Source organism: Capsicum annuum, chromosome 1, assembly GCF_002878395.1.
Source record: "Capsicum annuum cultivar UCD-10X-F1 chromosome 1, UCD10Xv1.1, whole genome shotgun sequence".
Taxonomy (NCBI): Eukaryota; Viridiplantae; Streptophyta; class Magnoliopsida; order Solanales; family Solanaceae; genus Capsicum; species Capsicum annuum.
In genome coordinates this window covers 198657148-198667871 of record NC_061111.1, presented here as the reverse complement: position 1 = coordinate 198667871, position 10724 = coordinate 198657148, and positions in this window count along the sequence as shown.

The window sequence follows — 10724 nt, the reverse complement described above, 5'->3', positions numbered from 1 at the left end:
ATGTAGGATTAATAGGATATAAATTATAATAAGAAAATTGAGGAATGCATCCTCATATCAATAATTTGTTAATTATAAAATTTTAATTCATTCACCAACCATTTATTCGATAATCTAATATCAATAAATTAATTTGTGGTTGGCTTCTCGGATTTGATTCGGTCTTCAACAATTTCTTTTCATAATATTTATTAAGGATGAGCTAGTAAAAATACTTTTTGTCTTCTAAAACGATAAATAGTTTCTTAAGAGATGTGCCTAAATTAAAAAATCATTTATTTAAAAAAGAATGGAGTATTATTATTTTTTTCGAATATGTACTAATAAAGTGGGGGAGTCTACTTCCATTTTTACTTTGTATTTGTTTTAAGAGATAGAGTCATAAATAACTACAGCTTATAGTATAATTATAAGTGTAGTTATATCTCTCATGTTTATAAACATAGTTACATTTATTATACGAGGTGAATATCAATGGTGAATATTAGCTGGAATAAGGTTATCAATTAAATGAGCGAAATACTTATTTTATCGCATTATGAACGCGCATATATTATGTATTTGCTATAAAAATTAACTCATAATTTCACCATTAATGATCATTTCAATGATTTTAAGGTGTTATTGAATTATTAGATTAAGAAGTTGATGGAAAAATTTACCACAATAAAAAAATTTCATCATACCTTTTGAAAAATTACTCCTCCAGGGCTCTGGAACGAAGTTTTGAGTTTATGACATAAAACTCTGCAAAACTCACATAAAACACTACTTGTCACCCTTGCAATGGACCTATGGTCGATACAGTAGCTTCGCGACAACGTGCCTCACCTGCAATAACTTTTCAACACTGATACCTTTTAGTAAAACGATCATAACTTTTTATTATAAAATTTAATTGACGAGTGACCGATATAATGGCATTGGAAAAAAGACTCAAAAATCTTTAATTTAGTAAGTCTTGAGTCATGTAAGGGGTGTTCATTTGAAGTTGATCCTAGAAAAAATTTATACCAAAACTCAATCAGTAAGGATATTTTTTAATTCAACTTTGTGCTGAGGGTTTCGTATGACCTTAATTCATAGCTAGTGCACTTTCATATTTAGAAATGATCTTAACATATATGAACGATTAAGGTTACTGACATTTACTAAATCTGGATTGTAACTATCCTTACTTAATGCATTTCTTCTTAACAGAAAAAAAAGAAAAGATATTTCAATAACGACAAATGCATTGTTACGTTGTCATATCGCATTTGGCATAAATTTACCATTAAAATTTAAGTTTATTTTTTTTATTATGTTAAATTTATTGGTTCAATAAGGATAGGAGTAAATCTGATTTCTTATTTAAATAGTTTAATTAAGCATTTTCCCCCCAATATATTCATTATATATTTATATTGAACATACCTAAAAGGGAAAAAGATTATATTTGCTCTTACCATCCGACTTTGGACTAAGCATGTGCACAAATCGATTTGGATCGATTTTAGCCATCATCGAATTGAAATTTCAAATTGTTAAAATTCTTATCCTAATTTGATTCATTCTAGGTCCAATTTCATTCATTTTTTATTATTTTGATTCAATTTTACGAATCGATTTGTTCTATTTTAAAATTTCAACAAGCAACTATTTCATTTCAATTTTAGAGCAAACACAATAAAAAATAACAAAATCTTAGAATTAGGCCTTAAATAACCTAAAGTAAATTTGCAGTGAAATTAAAATTCAATCACGATAGTTCAAAAATCTAAAAATATTGTGTATGATAGGCGTGAAATTGGGAGATTAGGTCCGTACTCTATTAACATATAGATGTTAAAGAGAGGTGTAGTTTTATGTTTTTAAATTAAAATACTCTAAATGTTGCATTAGGTTTTTAAGTAATTAGTAACTTCTTGTTGTTGTTGTTGTTGTTGCTGCTGCTGCTCCTGCTCCTGCTCTTGTTGTTGTTGTTGCTGCTCTTATTGTTGCTGCTCCTGCTGCTCTTATTGTTGTTGTTCTTGCTGCTGCTCCTGCTCCTACTGTTGTTGTTGCTCCTGTTGTTGTTGTTGTTGTTCTTGTTGTTCTTGCTCTTGTTGTTCTTGTTGTTATTGTTGTTTTTGTTGTTATTGTTGTTGTTGTTTTTATTGTTGTTGTTGTTCTTGTTCTTGTTCTTGTTCTTTTTCTTGTTCTTGTTCTTGTTATTGTTATTGTTGTTGTTCTTATATAAGTTTTGATTTCCCGAATTGATTTGAATTGTGAACAAACTCAATCATATACAATTCAAAAAATTAAAATATTTTAAGATTAAATTCGTAAATCAATTCAAATTGAGTTGTTCAAATTGCTTCGATTTGGTTTGAATATTCGAATTGATTTGATTTATGGATGACACTACTTTGGGCACGTATTTTCTCTGGAGTTGTTAAGTGTTATATCCCCATTTATATTATCATGTGTGACCCCTGCATTGATGTACTTTTATCACAACAAAAGATTGCTCTCTAATTAAATATTCTACCCAATCCATTTTTCAAACCCGACCCACCCAATTATTAAAATTCGTCAAATCAATTGGGTAGGACAATTTTGAAAATCCAACTCACGAATGTTCGAGCATAATTTTTTGGGAGGTTCTTAGGTTAAGTTTTGTCTTAGAGGCAAAACTAATAGAACATCACATAAATCAAGACACAATATGATTGTGTCAACTCTTGTCCATGGGGCGTAACTTGTCAGCTAAGTCTTGCCTCTAAGGCAAGAGTTATAGAATATCTCATAAATCAAGACACGATGTGGCAGTGTCAACTCTTGCCCATAGGGCTAACTTGTTGTTTGAAAGTCCTTGGACTAATTCAAGCCTCTAAGGCAAGAGTTATAAAACATCTCACAAATCAAGACATAATGTGGTAGTGTCAACTCTTACCCATAGGGTATAACTTGTTGTTTAAAATTCCTTGATTTATAAAGCATCTCATAAATCAAGACACAGTGTAGTAAGGTCAAATCTTATCCGTGAAGCGTAACTTGTTGTTTAAAAGTCCTTGGGCTAAGTCATGTCTCTAAAGCAAGAGTTATAAAACATCTCATAAATCAAAATATAATGTGATAGTGTCAACTCTTACCCGTGAGGCATGACTTATTATTTAAGTTTGTAGATTAAGTCTTGCCTCTAAGGCGCAAGAGTTATAGAATATCTCATACATCATAACACAATGTGGTAATACCAACTCTTGCCCATGGGGCACAACTTGTTACTTAAAAGTCCTTGTTCTAAGTCTTGCCTCTAAGGGAAGAGTTATAAAACATCTCATAAATCAATACACAATATGATGGTGTCAACTCTTGTTCGTGGGGCATAACTTGTTGTTTGATGGTCCTTAGGCTGAGTCTTACCCCTTAGACAAGAGTTATAGAGCATTTCATAAGTAAAAAACACAATATATTAGTGTTGACTCTTGCCCAATATACGTAACTTGTTTGAAAATTTTTGGGATAAGTCGTGCCTCTAAGGCAAGAGTTGTAGAATATCTCATAAATAAAGAAATAACGTGGTAGTGTCAACTCTTGCCCACGGGACATAATTTTTTGTTTGAAAATCCTTTAGCTAAGTCTAGCCTATAAGGCAAGAGTTGTAGACATCTAATAAATGAAGACATAACGTGGTAGTGTCAACTCTTGCCCGTAAAGCATAATATATAGTTTGAAAGTTTTTAAGCTGAGTCATGCCTGTAAGGCAAGAGTTGTAAAACATCTCATAAATGAAAACATAACGTGGTAGTGTCAACTTTTGCTCCTGGGGCATAATTTGTAGTTTGAAAGTCCTTAATCTAAGTCTTGCCTCTAAAGCAATAGTTGTAGAACATCTCATAAATGAAAACATAACGTGGTAGAGTCAACTCTTGCCTAGGGGGCATAATTTGTTGTTTGAAAGTCCTTGAGTTAAGTCTTGCCTCTAAGGTAAAAGTTTTAGAATATTTCATAAATCAAAACACAATGTGGTAGTGTCAACTTTTGCCCATGAAACATAACTTGTTGTTTGAAAGTCATAAGTCTTGCCTCTACAATGCGATAATGTCAATTCTTACCCATGAAATGTAACTTGTTGTTTGAAAGTCATAAGTCTTGTCTTTATAATGTGATAGTGTCAACTCTTGCTCATGAGATGTAACTTGACTGGAAGAAATCTAAGATAGAAACAAAAATTTTTAAAAATGCGGAAAAAAAAGAAAAATATTAGAAAAATAAAAATCAAAGAAAATATAAAAGTTGAGAGAGAACGGAAAAAAATAAAGGCTGATAAAAATAAAAATAAAAATAAAGTCTGAGAAAATTTTTAAAAGAAATAAATAAATAAAGTTTTTATAAAGGGTTGAGAAAAACTAAAAAGAACAAGAAAAAAGAGAGGAAAGAAAAAACAAAAAATCAAAGTAAATTAAAAATAAAAAATAAAAAATAAAAAATCAAAGTAAAAGAAATAAAAAAGAAGTTGAGAGGAAAAAGGAAAAAAGTAAAGGTTGAGAAAAATAAAAAATAAAAAGAGAAAAAAATAAATAAAATCAAAGTAAAAAAAAAAAGTTGAAAGATGAATAAATATGGAGTTGTTATTCATTATGAGGATCATTTATGTAATTTACTCCATTGGTCGGGGGATTTCGTCTAAAAAAATATTAGTTAATAGATAAAGACTATTTTAAGGAAACTTTTTTATTTGGGGTTAAAATTTGAAAGTCACTCCAATTTGGGTCTATTCCTGAGATTTACCCTATTTTGACCCCAAACACCAACCAACCCCACCCCCACCCCCATCATTTAAAAAAAAAATTAATTTATTTTACAAAAATACAAAAAAAAATTCTCACCCCACCTTTCTTATCCTATTCGTTTTCATGTTTTTTATTAGATATGTATAAATACTTTTAGAAAACATTTTCCTAGTTGCATAAAAAACACCAGATTATAAGCAAGAAATAACTTATTTTCCTCCTCCATATTGAACACACCCTAAAAAAAAATATTTTTTAGGGTTAAAAATTATTTTTATAAATAGTATTTTCTACTTTTTAGCTAAACATAAAAATGTATTTTCTAAAAAATATTTTTCATTCATCAAGCAAACACTAAAAAATATATTTACTCACTAACCAAATATAAGAAAATAAGTAAGAAGTCAACTTCTTTTTCATAAAAAAAAAAATTAAGAATTTTTTTTTCATGAAAACATTTTTCTTCATACCAAACACACCCTCTATCCACTTTCTCTTTCAAATATTTTCTTTTTCCTTATATTCTCGTTGTAAGATTATATGTGCTCCCCATTTTAATTTGATTGATATAATTTTCACGTGATATACTTAAACCACAAAATTTAAGATATTTTAATAAATTTAATATACTTTAATTTGAAATCATAAAATTCTTTATTTTCTTAAGTTTCATGTCAAGTCACCTTTAACCCACAAAATTAAAGATATTTTTATACATTTAACATATTTTAATTTAAGATCATAAGATTTTTTTATACTCTCAAACTTTGTGTCAAGTCACGTTTAACCCACAAAATTAAAGATATTTTGATATAACTAACATACTTCCTCCGAACCAAAATAATTGACATATTTTCTAAGAGAATTTGTCTAAAAAAGGTTGGCATGTTTAAAAAATCAAGATATAATTAATCAATTTTTTTCAACTCAATCCTTGGTAATAATTATTCTAGAATTAAGAGACATACAAATGAACAACGATTAAAAAATTAACAAGGGATATATTAGTCAATCATATCCCTAATTAATATTTTTTTAATAATTGTGCAAAACCTATACATGCCCGCTATTTTAAGACAAAGAGAGTACTTTAGTTTAAGACCATAAAATTTTTATTTTCTCAAATGTCTTATCAAGTCACGCTTAACTGACAAAATTAAAAATGTTTTGGTACATTCAACTTTAATTAAGATCATAAGATTTTTTTTTTTTTTTAAAACTCTAAGTCAAGTTAAAACAGGAAGTAGGAGAATCTGTTTTCATTGTGCTTTTTTTTTTTAGAGAAAGTGTTAGAAGTAACTGTAGTTTAAAGTATAATTATGAATGTAGTTATATCCTGCGTATTTAAAAACGTAGTTACATTTGTTATATGGGGTGAAATTAGTTGTGGCAATAAAAAAATTACATTTATTACATTATTAGCGGGTATGTTACGTATTTGCTATAAAACTCAAATGTATTACATGTCATAATATTTTGAAATTGTAACTATATTTTAAACTTTAGTCAAAATATTTGTCACATTACATTTGACGTAAATTTATGATTAAAAATTTAAGTGAATTTGATTGCATTGAATTTGTTGGATTCAACAAGGATAAAAATTCAAGTACTTCCTCAGTCCAATAATAGTTGTTCTCTATTCACTTGACACACAATTTAAAAAATAATAAATAATGTATAAGTGAGTTTACTATATTAACCTTTGAATATAATAAATTTAATATTTTGAAAAAGAGAAAAAACATAAAGACACCTGAAGTTATCTCGAATTTTGAAAAAAAACACCTAAAGTATGTGGGCATCCTATTACCCCCTAAACAATTTTGAAATTATATTAATACATTATTTTAAAATCAATCCCAATTTCTAAAAATAGGTGCTAAATACACACCAATCACCGATTGACATGTGTTAATTTATTTATAAATATATGTATTTTTTATCTCTTTCTCTCTTATTCTCTTGACTTTCTTTTCTCTCTTATCCAATCTCCTCCCTCCACGCCGGCCAATACCCTCGCCCTTCTTTTCTTCAACTAATCCCCTTCTCCTTCGTTCCTCTTTTCCACTGTCCAAGCTTCAATAATTTTAGTAGGTTTAGCAAATTAAATTGGATATAATTTTTTGAATTATTTAGTTAGTTATTTTTTATCCTCTAATATCATACGAAAATTAGTGATTTTTATAATTATTTATGATTTTTTTTACTAAAATTTTGTTAAATTGTTGACCCAGTTTAACATTGATTTCTTCCACCATTATAATTAGCAATCCGACAAAATTTCATCACTTTTTGGGACGTCGAAAAATACTTTTTCGCTGAAAAAAATGGCGGCTGACATACTATCTCCTTTTTACCGGCCTTATTGTAATATCTTTATCATTTTTATCAAAAAAACAACATCTACCATAATAAAATTCATCATCATCCCATTAATGGAGAAGAAGAGGAAGGAGGAAAACAAGACACCATTAATGGAGAAGAAGGAAGAAACAAAAGAAAAAAATAGAAAGGGAAGAAAAAATAGTAAAATAGAATTTATTTTATTTTATTTTATGTGGCAGTTTTTAATTTGTTGGTTCAACAATTTTTTTCTCCTCACGCGCGTCTCTTACGTGATAAAATATATGGGTTGGAAATTCAATCAAATGGTCCACTTATAATGATTTATATAACTTTTGTGGGGTAATAGATCACCCGCAAAGTTAAAATGTCTTTTTGAAAATTTCAAACAAATTCAGTGGTGACTTTATGTCTTTTCTCTTTTGAAAAATGCATTGCATTATGAATAACATCTAATATTAAGAGTAAAATAAGCACAAATAGATAAATTATCCATTGATTTTCAAAACTGGACGAGTGTTGCTGGATATCTATTTTTAATATAGAGGACAAGTAAAGATGAATGAAGGGCAAAGGCAGATCAGGGGGGTGGGGGTGGTTCTCGGAAACCCAGTAATTTTCTTGCGGATCTTATATTTATATTGAGAAATCTAGTAAATATATAAGATTTATAAGTTGGAACCCATAAATAAAGTATTGTTGGTCTAGTAGAGAAAAGGAACTTGTAAAATTTTTGTTAGTTGTTTGATTGTAGGTTCAAATCCCCTAAGGTACTATTAATTTTATTTTTGTCTAATATAAAAAACATATAAACTTTAAATTTTGAATCCATCTTGACGGTGAGACTACTTTGTCAAAGCATTTTGCCAACTTAAGTATGTTCTAACCCAATCTGTTGATTATATTTATATGAGAAAAGACATAAATACATCATTGAAATTGTCTCGAATTTTAAAAAAAATACTTAAATTTTATGGATGTTCTAATACACCCCCTCCCCTCCAAATAATTTTGAACCGCTATTACTACATCTTTTTTGGACGAATCTTAGCTTCAAAAATAAATGCTTAACACACACCAATTAAAAATTGACATATCTGACTTAATAAAAAATACATATTTTTTGTTTTAATTTTTTTTCTTCTTTTTCCTCTCTCTTACTTTTTGACTTTCTCTTCCCTCTCCACCAATTATCCCACTCCACGTATTTCCTCTACAACCAATTCCCTTTAGCTTCATATTTCTTTTGGTTCTTCTTTACAAAACCTCTCCATCCTCGCTAGCCATTTAAACAACAATTAAAAACTGCTTTTATAATTTTCTTTTTTAACACTTTCTTAACTTTGATTAAGTTATTAATATGAAATTAATCACCTTTTTATCTGAATAAACTTTGATATTTTAAAAACTTCATTAATTAATTTATTGATTAAGTTACTAATATAAAATTAATCATCCTTTTATTTGAATAGACTTTGATATTTTAAAAACTTCATTAATTAATTTATCTCATTTTTATATAGTTTTAGCAATGAAGATTTTGAGAAAAATAATATCAAAATTGATTTTTTTTGTAAATGAATCAGTGAATTTTCTAAAATCCGTAAATAGCGTATTTAAATGTAAATAAACAAAATAACACTCCCAAGTCCTAATCATCTTGAATATATTGGATTTTATAAAATTGTTCAAAATGTAAAAAAATAAATAAAATTGAAATAAGAACTTGAAATTTAAGAAAGTAAACATGGTGATATTAAAAAAAGCGAGTAGAGTAAGCAACGAAAATTGTGAAGCATTGAATGTGGAAGGTCCATTAGAGATGACAAGAATTTTAAGAAGAAGAAAGATGAAAGAAAAGGAAAAAGAATAAGAAAATAAAGTTAAAATATATAAGAAAAATAAAAGAATACTTTTATAAGGAAAAACTTGTAAAAATAAAGTTAAAATCTTTTTTTTTTTTTTTTTCAGATTCATCACGCTCTTTTAAGAGAGGAGACTCACGCTTCATGTCAGGTGGCTTTAAAATAATGTAATAATATCGGTTTAAAATTGTTTAGGGGTATTAGGACATCCACAAAGTTCAAGTATCTTTCTGAAAAAAGGGTCTAACTTTAGGAAGGTAATTATGTTTTTACTCTATTTATATCACCCTTAAATGCCTCTATTAATACGATTGTGTGGTTAATTTAGTCAATATACTTATGTCAATATTTTTGGTTAATTCAGTCAAAATACTTGTGTCAATATTTTTCAGAGTCTAGAATAATTTATATTATTTTAATACCCATTCTTTTTACACATCTTGTCGTTGTTACATTATTTTTTCTTGACTAATATTATATATATATATATATATATATATATATACACGTACCAATGTCAATTATAGTGGGCTAGTTAACGATATAAGATTTGATATTAAATGCTTAATCAATTTATTTACATAGTTCAAATTCATTCCCTTCCTTTACCTCTCTTCTTCTTTAGATTTTGTATCTTCACCAAGATATCACGATTTAAATTTTCATTTTATGAATTGAACTTTGAAATTTATTTTTTTAATTTATGAGTTTAGATTGAATATCAAATTTAATACTATAGATTTTTGACTATCCGAAAATTCAAAATTTTTATGTCTCATATACGATTTTATCCATATCATATGTGTCAATGCCGACAAGTTCAATTTCAAAAGGTTCAATAAATTAGTATTGTACCACCCTATACCCCGGTATTAGTACTAGGAATTACATGCATGAGCGTCAGAGTGTATAAGAATAATGTAAAATATGACGTGTTAGTAATGTTTGTATTAGTTATGTTGCTATGCATTAGTTATTCTTGTATTTTTTTTATGCAATATATGTTTTGATGTATTAAAAATAACACGAATTAAATAATTTCTAAAAAAAGTTCTTTACAAAAATATCCTCCATATATATGTTGGAAGAATGCAGAAACTTTTTTGAGGGATAAGAGTGTTTTTAATTAGGAGAAATGCATCATTTCCACCCCATACTATACAAGAAAAGTCTAAGTCACACCTAAATTATATAAGTGACCTATTACACATCTTAACTATATAAAAGTGATATTATTACCTCCCCGCGACCCCCATTCTGAGGTGCGTGTGTTACACTTATTTTAGGTGCGTCCAGCCTATTAAATAACAAAAGTAAACGGCTAAAAACATTAAGGGAAAAGGCATCGTTTCCACCCCAAATTATAGTCGAAAAGTCGAATCCACACCTAAACTATATAAGTGACCAATTACATACCTTAACTATAAAAAAGTGATACTTTTTACTGACGTGGCAGCGCGTGTAAAATACTACACCACATGCAAGTGGTGGTAGCCTAATAGGGTGTAAATAGTTTCACTTTTTTATAGTTTAGGTGTGTAATAGGTCACTAGTATAGTTTAGGTGTGACTTCGACTTTTCGGGTATAGTTTGAGGTGGAAACGATGCCTTTTCCCCTTTAATTATGTTATTGCATGCATTGGATCCATTGCATTGCTAATACCATGGATTTTGATGTATTAGTAATGCACACTTCAATATATAATAGAGTGTATTAGTTATACATAGGATGAAAAAGTATACCAAACAAGATATT